The sequence below is a fragment of the Bidens hawaiensis genome, unplaced genomic scaffold (genome assembly GCF_021521415.1).
Source record: "Bidens hawaiensis isolate Kalapana, Puna unplaced genomic scaffold, B.hawaiensis_p1.1 tig00000864_1, whole genome shotgun sequence".
NCBI lineage: Eukaryota > Viridiplantae > Streptophyta > Magnoliopsida > Asterales > Asteraceae > Bidens > Bidens hawaiensis.
Genome location: NW_027491050.1, coordinates 379,666 through 391,029, shown reverse-complemented (window position 1 = coordinate 391,029; position 11,364 = coordinate 379,666).

Sequence of the window (11,364 nt, the reverse complement as noted above, 5' to 3'; positions counted from 1 at the left end):
CTTTGCTTCTTTGTTAAGAAATCTCTTGAACCAACCCTCAGGTCCCTTTTCACAAATACCATCACCTGCTTCCTTTACAACATAGTTCATGTCGAGATGGGACAGTGTATGCATTTCGGAGCAATGCATGTGTCACACCCCCAACCTACGACGGAAATGTCGAGGTGTGAACCGTCGTTTCACAGCTCACAAGGTACTATCATACCATTTAAAATATGACAATAAGTAATTAATTTATTTATTTCAAACAAGTGCACAAGATTCAAATCATGACAAAAATAATCTAAATTAAACAAGAAATCCAAAACAAAATAAAACGCAAATATCCTTCATTTTATTAACTAAGATCTCTCTTTGTTTCTTCACCTTATCTTCAAACCAAATGATAACCTGTAACTGCGTACAAAATAGAATATATTTGTCAAGATGAGGTTGGGTGAGATAATCACCAGTTTTTTTATATGATAATATTATATAAATAAATGAGCAAACAAAATAATGTAAGTATAAATTAGTCAAACCATGAGTAAATAGTTGTGTCGGCTGACCATTGCGTAGCAAATCGGGCTTTGGCTACTATGATAAGCAAATACAAATAAGGGTGTCGGTTGACCATCGGCTAGCGAATCGGGCTTTGGCTAATAGACAACGTATGATCATACTTTAATGTGATTATGATGGACCTCTTCGAATGCGATAAAGTAAACAATTAAGCAATTAGCATTTAACTGATCAATACACAATATTTAAGTTTTCTAGTTGTGTATATATAATATATAAAGGGGAAAGTGAATATGAGGCTGTTACGCATACAAGTTAGATGTGTAACCTACCAAAACGACGTAGTTTTGATTATATATAACTAAAAATAAATTAAATATGTTAATTTCCTATTCCATCTCCACTAATTTAGCATCCATGATTAAAACCCCATTGAAGATCATTATTACCCACCTTTTTCTACCAGAATGGTAGAATCCATTATACCATCACAGATCAATGAGCAAATAAAAATTCTCCATTGTAAATTAGTTAGCTTCGTACATCACTTAAATTTATTACTTAGAACAAGTCATCTAAGTAAATAATAATAAAAAAAAAGATTTGTGGTAGCTCCCGTTTACAACAAAAAAATTATTATGATAAATTAAACGATGTGTAACTTAATTCCTACAATAGTATCATACGTCATTTTCAACAAAAAATAATAAATTGTTAGAAGCCCTACCAATTGTGCAAACAAGACCACTAGGAGAAGGATTAGAAATAAACAAGTATATAATATTTTAAGTTGTTGGTTTTGGTTTTTTATAGTTTCATTATTTTTTTTTATTCTTTTTTTTTTTGGAAAAACTATCTGTCTTTGATATCTTCACTCTACGAAGGGATTTCAAACATTTTATATTTAGCTGATTTATGAAGATGAAATAATAGGGATACTAAATTAATGGAGATGAAATAGGAAATTAACATGTTTAATCTTTTATTTTTTTAATAAAGTTAAAATCAAAACTATGTCGTTTTGGTGAGTTTCGCATCAACAGCCCCATATTCACTATCCCCATATAAAAAATATGAAATAATATGCATATATCTCCAAAACAGTTAAAAACAGTAAAATATGAGGGGAATGATCACTCATCTTATCACTTAGGCAAGTTTGCGAGATAATAAGAATAAAATAAGAAATCTAACTTTTAACGCTATGACTATGTAAATCCAAATAGACCTGAAACTTAGAGACAATAAGCTACAATTAAACCAAGAAAATAGCCGCTGGAATCAAACCAAACATATATCTAGAACTACGGTTATGAGATTTTCAGTAAATAAGCGAGCTGGTATTGACCAGAATCCGAACAACGAGTCGGAAGTCAGGTTTTGGTAGTAAACACAAAACCTTGAGAAAAAACTAAAAGTCTTCTGGACCGAAAATCGGTTCCGAACATAAGTGATAGAAATCGATTGGTCAACTTCGTTAACCAATATGCCCTTAAACGGGTCAAAGTCCAATTGACCCGTCAATTCCCCTCAATCTCAGAAATTGATTGAGGATTATTGACTATTGAACAATGGAGAACAACTTTACCAAAGACAACTTACCCCAAAAGTTCTTAGATTGAAGAAGAAACGAAGTCAAACACCGGGAAAATATATACCAACGTCAACTTGAATACAAACAATCTTGAATAAATAATCAAAGAACGAAGGGGAAATCAGGCTTTTCTTGAGGGTAACGGCTGCTATAGTGGATATTAGGGTTTAGGTAAGAAGTTTGCAGATTATAAGGGTCTTGTTTATATAGGATTAGTAAACAAAAACTAATTTTAGTCAAATAATTCGGTTAAGCAACAATATCTCGTTTAATGACTCAGTCAACTGAAAATCAATCAAAATTCATTTTTGAGGAAGGGACTAATGTATATGGACATGTACCAGGTCTAGGAGGGTTTTTTTGGAGCTTAAAACACACGATTTGGTCCAAAAATAAGCGATTTAGCATTAAACACGAGTTAGGAACTAAAAGTAAACAAATCTTTCCGATCTGATGCTCTGGCTGCGCCCTGCGACGCGGCCTGGAGGAAATCATGATCTTGTCCTTTTGTCAATTTTGGTCCCTGGTGTTCCCAAAATGTAAATTTTTGGCCTTTTTAAGAGTTTTTAAGCAATAAATGGCAAGTTTAAATAACACAAAGGGTATAATATAAAAATACATCAATGAATACTTATAAATGCATGATTGTACTAATAATCAAGATCCGAATTACGTTCCCAAATTGATAAAACAAATACAAAGACGATTACAAAAGATTAGAAATGTTACAGTATTCCCTACTTTTGGGAATTTCGTCCTGAAATTAGAGAATTAACTGTCACGAACAGATGAGGAAACTTCGCCATCATTTGATCTTTACATTCGTAAGTAAAATTTGCGCCATGCTTAGATTCCCAACAAACCTTAACTAACAGTATGCGACTTCGATTGGTGACTTTGTCCTTGTGATCCATAATCTCAACGAGTCTCTCAACAAAATGCATGGTCTCATCGATACAAACTTCATCGAGAGGTATTTGAAGATTACCCTTAGCAAGATACTTCTTCAGATTCGATATGTGAAACATCAGGCGGATGTTTGAGAGTTCAAGAGGAAGTTTAAGTTTATATGTAACAGGAGCAATTCTATCGAGGATTTCAAAATGACCAACAAAACGAGGAGATAACTTTCCTTTCTTTCCAAATCTAACCACTCCTTTCCACGGAGATACTTTAAGAAGAACTCGATCACTAACATTGAATTCCACAGGTTTCCTTCTTTTATCCGCATAACTCTTGTGACGACTACGCGCGCCGAGAATATTTTGACGGATTTAAGAAATACGGTCAGTCGTTTCTTGAACTAATTTAGGACCGGTAATTTGATATTCCCCAACTTCGTTCCAACAAATAGGAGAACGACACTTGCGATCGTAGAGGGCTTGGAAAGATGCCATTACAATACTAGAATGAAAGCAGTTATTATATGAGAACTCGATGAGCGGTAAATGAGAATCCCAATTGCCCTCAAAATCAAGGACACAAAAGCGAAGCATGTCTTCTAGAGTTTGAATCATACACTCAGAATGACCATCGGATTGCGGATGATAGGCAGTACTGAGATCCAAACGAGTTCCCAAAGCTGACTGAAGTGACTTCGAAAAAGGAGAAGTAAAACGACCATCTCTATCAGAGATAGTGGTTATAGGAGTTCCATAATGACAAACAATCTTTTTCACATAAATTTGCGCCAACTGATCCACCGAATATCTTTCCTTGATGGGTATGAAATGAGCCGATTTTGTCAAAAGATCAATGATCACCCAAATACTATTATGTTACTTTCGGGTCGAAGGAAGTTTGTAATAAAATCCATAGCTGTAACATCTCGGATTTTTCGTATTCGTATTCGTTTATCTTTAAACCGATTCGAGAATGTAATTCGGATATTTTGAATTATTTAAAACTTGTATTTATTGGTATTTATCTTAGTTTAACTTATTTTATAATTTCATAACTTTCAATCACTCCAAATAGTCCTTAGAAACTCTTAAAATCGCATAAATGGATAAAAATGCATTTTCGGAAACTGCAGAGACTAATTTTGCCAATTCTTTTATATTTTTTACTAAATTAATGAAACTTAAGCTCCAACTTATGTCAATTAATGTTTTAAAATATCCCAAGTCATTTTCTTGATTCTTAAGACAAGATCTTTAAGATACTGGACATGATTTTGTCATTTGATTATTTTGTTTCCTAAACGAGTTCGTTTACCAAATAAACGAATTTATGGACTTTATAATTTAAACTAACATAACCTAAAACCCTAAAACTATTATCCTTGGCCACTCATAACATCAACCCCATGAAATTCTTCTTCCCCGTTATCATATTCATCATGTTTAATCGAATTCTTTCAAGACTAGTTGACTTTTGTGTTCAAGGCTTCTTTGACCATGATTTTCTCATTCTTCTATTCATCTACGTGGTAAGTTGTCTTCTTAAAATTTGTAGGTTTTTATCTATAGAACAAAAGCCCTCAATTAATTTTACTGATTGATGGGGTTTTGTTGGTCAATTGCTTTCTGACCCGTTACGGGGTATAAAAGTCAATTTTAATGATTTTTTCAATTACTATATCTTCTTATCGGAATTAGCTTTCGGTCCAGAAGACTTTTAGTTTTATCTCAAGATTTCGAGTGTATTAACCAGAAACCTGACTCCCGAATTGCTTTTCGGATTCTGGCCATTCCCAGCTCGCTTATTTACTAAAAACCTTATAACCGGGGTTCTATACATTTGTTTAGATCGATTCCAGCGGCTATATTCTCGGTTTTGACTCTATTTTAATTTTTATAAGTCTCAGGTATGATTGGATCAGGGAACTTGTCATGTTAACATTGCTCGTTAGTTCTATCCCTTGGTTTATTCACTTAATTGTCAAGGTGAGATATCATTCCCCTTTTTATTTTACTATTTTTAAACGTTTTGGGGACATATTCGTACAACTACTTTCTTTTATATTACACACATACACAAAACTAGCAAACGAATGATCGTGTGTATTCAATCAAATGCTATTTGTTACTTGTTTATTTGCTTACATTCTATCATATTCGGAGTGGTCCATCATAATCACATTAGAGTATGATCATACACCGTCCTAGTAGCCATAGCCCATTTTCGAGAGGCATGGCCATGACCGACAATCACATTTGTACGCTAGTCATAGTAGCCGTAGCCCGTGTTCGTGTGAGGTCAACTGACACACTATTTGCTTATGGTTTGATTGATTATTACTCAGATTATTTTTTTGCGTAGTTATTATTTATCAATTATTACACATTATTATTAGTGTCAAAGCTGATGATCGTCTCACTCAACATGTGTTGTTGAAAATGCTCTGTTTATTTTCTACGCATATGCAGGTTACCCGTTGATTTGAAGCTAAGGTGAAAAACGCATAGAAAGAACTTAGGAAATAAAATATAAGAATGAGTGCCCTATTATTTAGCTTCGGGATTATTTATTTGTTTTAAGTTATTATTGTCATGTTTGAAAACTTGGGCATTTTATTTGAAATTTGAAATAAATAAATTAAATAGATATTGTCATATTATGCATTGTATGATAGTACCTTGTGAGCTGTGAACCATAGTTCGCACCCCAACATTTCCGTCTTAGGTTGGGATGTGACAGACTGGTATCAGAGCCGAAGGTTATAATATAGGTGGTTAGAAAAGTCTAAGTAATATACTTAGGACCCTATACGTGCCTACTTGATTGCCTCATCACACTCAAAATATTTTTAAATTCCTTTATCTAATAAATTTAGTAGATTGATTTTATTTTGTGAAATTCCTTAAGAGTTCCTTAGTTTTGTTTTTACTCCCGCACCTTAAATCATGGGAGTATGGCATGTTGTTGTAGTAACCGTAAGGGGGAGAGAACTGTGAGTCGGGCCTTGGAAAAATGGTTCCGAGAACCCAAGGTAAAACGCTATTCTTTACATGGAGGATAACCTGACTACAATACTTGATCCTTTAGGCTAAAGCGGAACAAATGTCATACAACCGAAACTTTAAGTGGTCAACATGACCGGTCGGTTACATTCCTTTTATAAAAACCGAATTCACGGCGGTTCGTGGCTAAATTCAGGAAAATTTTCGAATATTTTATTGTTATTATTATTGTTTTAAATGTTTAGTTGGGTGAAAAATCCAAGTAAATTCATGGACACGCCAACTATCCATTTCTCAACCCGTTTTCAATTTGATTTTTAGTTGGAACGTATCATCCATGGTGGTTCACGAGACACTCCAACTATCCATATTTGGATCCGTGAATTTGATATTTAGTTGGGTCAGTTAAAATGCCATGTAACACTCATGGGCCGACCAACTCAATTGTTTTGATAATTCGTTCTTTAGTTGGGCCATTTAAAATGCCATGGAACGCTCATGTGTAAGGCCCCGTCACCGGTGGCCCTACTTTAGCGTTGGATTTACTCATAAACGCAGTTCTAAATATCAGAGTTAATTAAAACATTCGCGGAATTTAAAAACTTTCATAAAACATTTCATAACAAAACACGTCTTGTCTTAAAACATCATTTTGTCTTTCAAAATAAACGAAACATTAAACTTAAACGTCTTGAGTCTTTCGATGCCAGCCTCTTATTCAGTGCCACGTGTCTCCTCAAGCGAGCTGCCTCATCCTACTCACCTGCGTGCATACTAAAAGTCAGCTACGCTGAGTAAGTTCTAGTTAATCAAGCAACTTATCATACAACCACTTCATACAATATATATACGTATCCGAAGACACATAGTCCACTGTCTAACATGCCACTGTTTAACCACTTAATTACCCCTATAGCTTAGCCTCTTAATTACCCCTACAGCTTAGCCACTTATGCCACTTTATGCCACTTGATGCCACCTTAATAACGAAGTCACGTATAGGCTTACCCTACCACGTACTATCGTCATGCCACTAACACTCTTACTAGACTCTGCCACTTCTATCACACTCTACCTCTACTTGTCTACAACACTCTTTATACCAATACAATATTTACATAATAAGCAAGTCGCATCATAGAATACATACAAACTAACAACCACTTGACAATCACTCTCCTTTACGATACGTGCAATATCCGAAGATCGTTCACGTACCGACAAGCATTACATAATAGCTACTTGTATAACATCTATACACTTACCACTTAAGGTAAGTGTATTCACACTTTCGCATCTAACCTGCTTAACTTACCACTTAGCCTCTTATTTACACCTACCACCTTGCCACTTTGCCACTTTAATAACGTATAACGTTATGCCACTTTGCCACTTAATAACGTAAAACGTTATGCCACTTTGCCACTTTAATAACGTAAAACGTTATGCCACTTTGCCACTTTAATAACGTAAAACGTTATGCCACTTTGCCACTTTAATAACGAAGGCACGTATAGGCTTACCCTACCACGTACTATCGTTATGCCACTAACACTCTTACTAGACTCTTGCCACTTCTAACACGTTCTACCTCTACTTGTCTACAACACGCTTCATATCATTTACATAATAAGCATGTCACATCCACAATCATACACACATAATAACGATGGCACGTACAGGCTTTCCCTATCACGCGCTCACGTTATGCCACTAACACCCTTGCTAGACTCTTGCCACTTTTAACACACTCTACCTCTACCTGCCTATATCATACTTCATATCAGTTCGGTATTTACGTAATAAACCAGTCACATCATAACATTCGTACACACTATCAACCACTTGGAATTTACTATCCTTGGCGATACGTGCAATATCCGAAGATCGTTCACGTACCGACAAGCATTATAAAATATATACCTCGTATAACATCTATAGCATACACTTACCACTTAAGTGGGAAGGAACATTTTTACAATAATTAATTAGATATAGTACTTGTTAGAGAATAGTGTCTATTGCTAGGGTCTTTGCTTTGTTTGTATAGCTTAAATGTCATATGTATATGTGATTATGTAAGTAGCGCATAAGTCATCCGGAACGGATATGTTATGCGGCGCATATCTTATACACCGGATAACATATACCCCTAGGTGAGCTTATTTGTCAAACCTATAAATAGGTTGACTTATGCGTGAATAGAAGCTTTTGGTCATAACTGGCAAATCCTAGAGAGAGAAAGAGGAGAGGATAAAGTCATATATTTGTAATCCTTTTGATTATTTTAATGAAATGGACTTCATGTTACTTGTGTTCTTCTGACCTTGTTGTTTTCCGTACCTCAAGGTATACGAGATAATATTTCAGATCCATACGTAGAGTCTACGTCACCCTACAACGTTCTTTAAAGTGGTATCAGAGCCTTTGGGCTCGTTATTCGCTTGGAAAACACAAGATTTATATTCATTTCTCTCTATCTTCAGTTTTCACCAATCAATTTCCTTCAAAATTTCACCAAGTGTTCATAATACATCCGTGTCAAATCCTTCAAAAATTCATATCATTTCATCATCATTTTCATGTTCAAATTGTCAAAATTCATCATGATTATTTCTGAGCGCATATGTATGTTAGCGCATATGTTTTGGGCGCATAACATATACGCCGCATAACATATTTGACGTTATGTTATACGTTGAAGACATATACTCTATCAAACATATACGTTGAATTTGTTTGACTTGAAACTTATCCGTTGGACTTTTTACGTATACGCTGACTTTGTCCAAAAGATATCCGTTGACTTAATCAAAACGTATCCGTTGTCTCATTTCACTTTTGTAACTTGTCTTTCAAGTATCTTGTTCTATTCTTGATTTTGAAATCATGGATAATCTCAGTGCCTACGCATCTCAACCTTCTGCTTTACTTCAAAATATTAATTTGGAAAACGAGATGGGTACTTCCAACAAGCCCCTGAAACTTCTAAGGATGGAAGATTATCCATCATGGGCGGACAAGTTTGAAACATATGTTCAAGCGTTGAATTATGAAACTTGGACTGCTGTGGGGGAGGAATACATCATTCCTAAAAATGAGAATGGAAGCAACTATAGATTGTGTCACACCCCAAAAATCTTAATTTAACAGCGGAAGACTTAGTCAACTAATTTGGTCGGTGACAGATACCGTTTAGCCATCACTATTTAAGCACAACATATTAACATACAAGTTGGACTTTTATTCATTACAAAATGTCATGTATACACGTGTCAGAGTACACGTTTTGTTTAAAATAGAAGTCCAACGCTTAAGTATTACCCACCTGTTTTTCCCACATCATCTTCACGAAGCCTCCGGTTTTCATTTACCTGAAAACAAGTTTAAAATAATTTTGTCAACACAAAGGTTGGTGAGTTCTCAATTTAAAAAAAGTCTTTACCCAATTATTATTTATCGGTTTATGCCACTTGGTCCACACGTGGCCAATATTTTCAATTCTTTCCTTGCCTTTAATTGGCCAAGGTCAACTTTCATTTTACACATGAAAGTTATTCAAATTTTCACACCGGTCATCGCTTTACCATGAGAGACCATATGCCCCCCCTTTCGCTATTAAAGCGAAAGTGAATAAAATTAAACATTTTATTTAACAAGTGTGATAGTTATAGACTAGCTAGGAACTTAACAAATGTATAACTCCCTTAAATCTATAATCAAAGCGTACAACAATCGAAATATTTATCACTTACCCCACCGGCTCGACCAGTGTCACACCCCGCGAAGGCGGAAGCGCGGGCGCATGACGTCATGTATACCGTAAGCATATGATTATCGCCAACATAATAGCATTAGGATACCAATAGTTTTAAAAAAGAATTTATAAACCATAACATGTTTTTAAATAAATTAGTTTAAGATAAAATTGGGATTCTTGTATATGACTCCAAATATTAATAGGGTTAAACAAGCGAAACCCCTCCAAAAGGTATCATAATTATGCCTTGAGGTCCCGTCTTCATGGTTCCTTAAGTGCTTGTTAAATCCCTGAAAAACATATGTATTAAAATGTCAACACAATGGTTGGTGAGTTCACAGATTTTTAGACTCGATATGAAATCACGTTATTCAAAAAGCATTGAATCACTTCACAAACAAGTATACGATAATCTGTTGAAACAAATACGATGATCCTCCGTAGACTAGCTAATTCTACGAATTAATATGACGAACCCTGAGCCTATAACCTAACCACGACTTATATCCTTTTTGCCCTGTTCAAATCTCACAGATGGAATATACGCACCCTGTTTCGATGCAATATCGGAGGTTAGAGCGACTAACCTAAAATAGGGGGAAATGTCAACGTCAATAATACTATCCGTATATTCCTGTGGCTAACTCCGTTAGCTAATGGTTATAGTATGTAAGCAAGGGACTTATAGCAGTACATAGTTCAACTCATGTTCGCATAAGGATTGGTGTTTTGTTTCTAATTATCGTATATAAAAGCGGTTGTGTATGTTTTCCACCCCGTATTTATAAAACAATAAGACGGTAAAACAGAAAAAGGGTGAGTGAAACTCACCTGCCGAGTTTAGTTTTGTACGGGCTAATAATTTGATTAAGTCCAGTTCCCGTGACCTTCTAGTGTCCTAAACACGAAAGGTCATATAATTTTAGTTATCGACTAGCAAGTCTTTTTATGCTAGTCGCTTTCACCCAACTAGCCGTTTCGTTTATTATATTTGTGTCGGTTGCTTTCACCAACCGGACGTTTCGTTTATTACATTTGTATCGGTTGCTTTCACCAACCAGATGTTTCGTTTATTACATTTGTGTCGGTTGCTTTCACCAACCAGATGTTTCGTTTATTATATTGTGTCGGTTGCTTTCACCAACCGGATGTTTCGTTTATTACATTTGTGTCGATTGCTTTCACCAACCAGACGTTTCGTTTAATTTTTGGACGACCCGTTGGTGATACGATCAAAATACTGTTTTTCTATGTCGTGGAATATTATCTTGTAATAATCGTATGTCGTCTTAAAATCCTATTTTCGACATAACACACTCGTTTAGACTAGAATGTAAACATTTATAATTATATGTTTGATATGTAGAAAATAAACGTTTAATACAAACCATAGTTTTATGAGATATAATGTGGTTATATTTTCGATGATTTGTTTCTAAAATACCCTTTTTGTATGTTTAAGATTCTAATTATTTATTTAGTTTCAAATACGTATTTTCATTTTACTAAGTATTTATATCTATCTGTCCAATAATTGCATTTCTTCCAAAATTTATACTTTTAAACATGTTTTTAAATCTTTAACCAACTTTATATATTTGTCC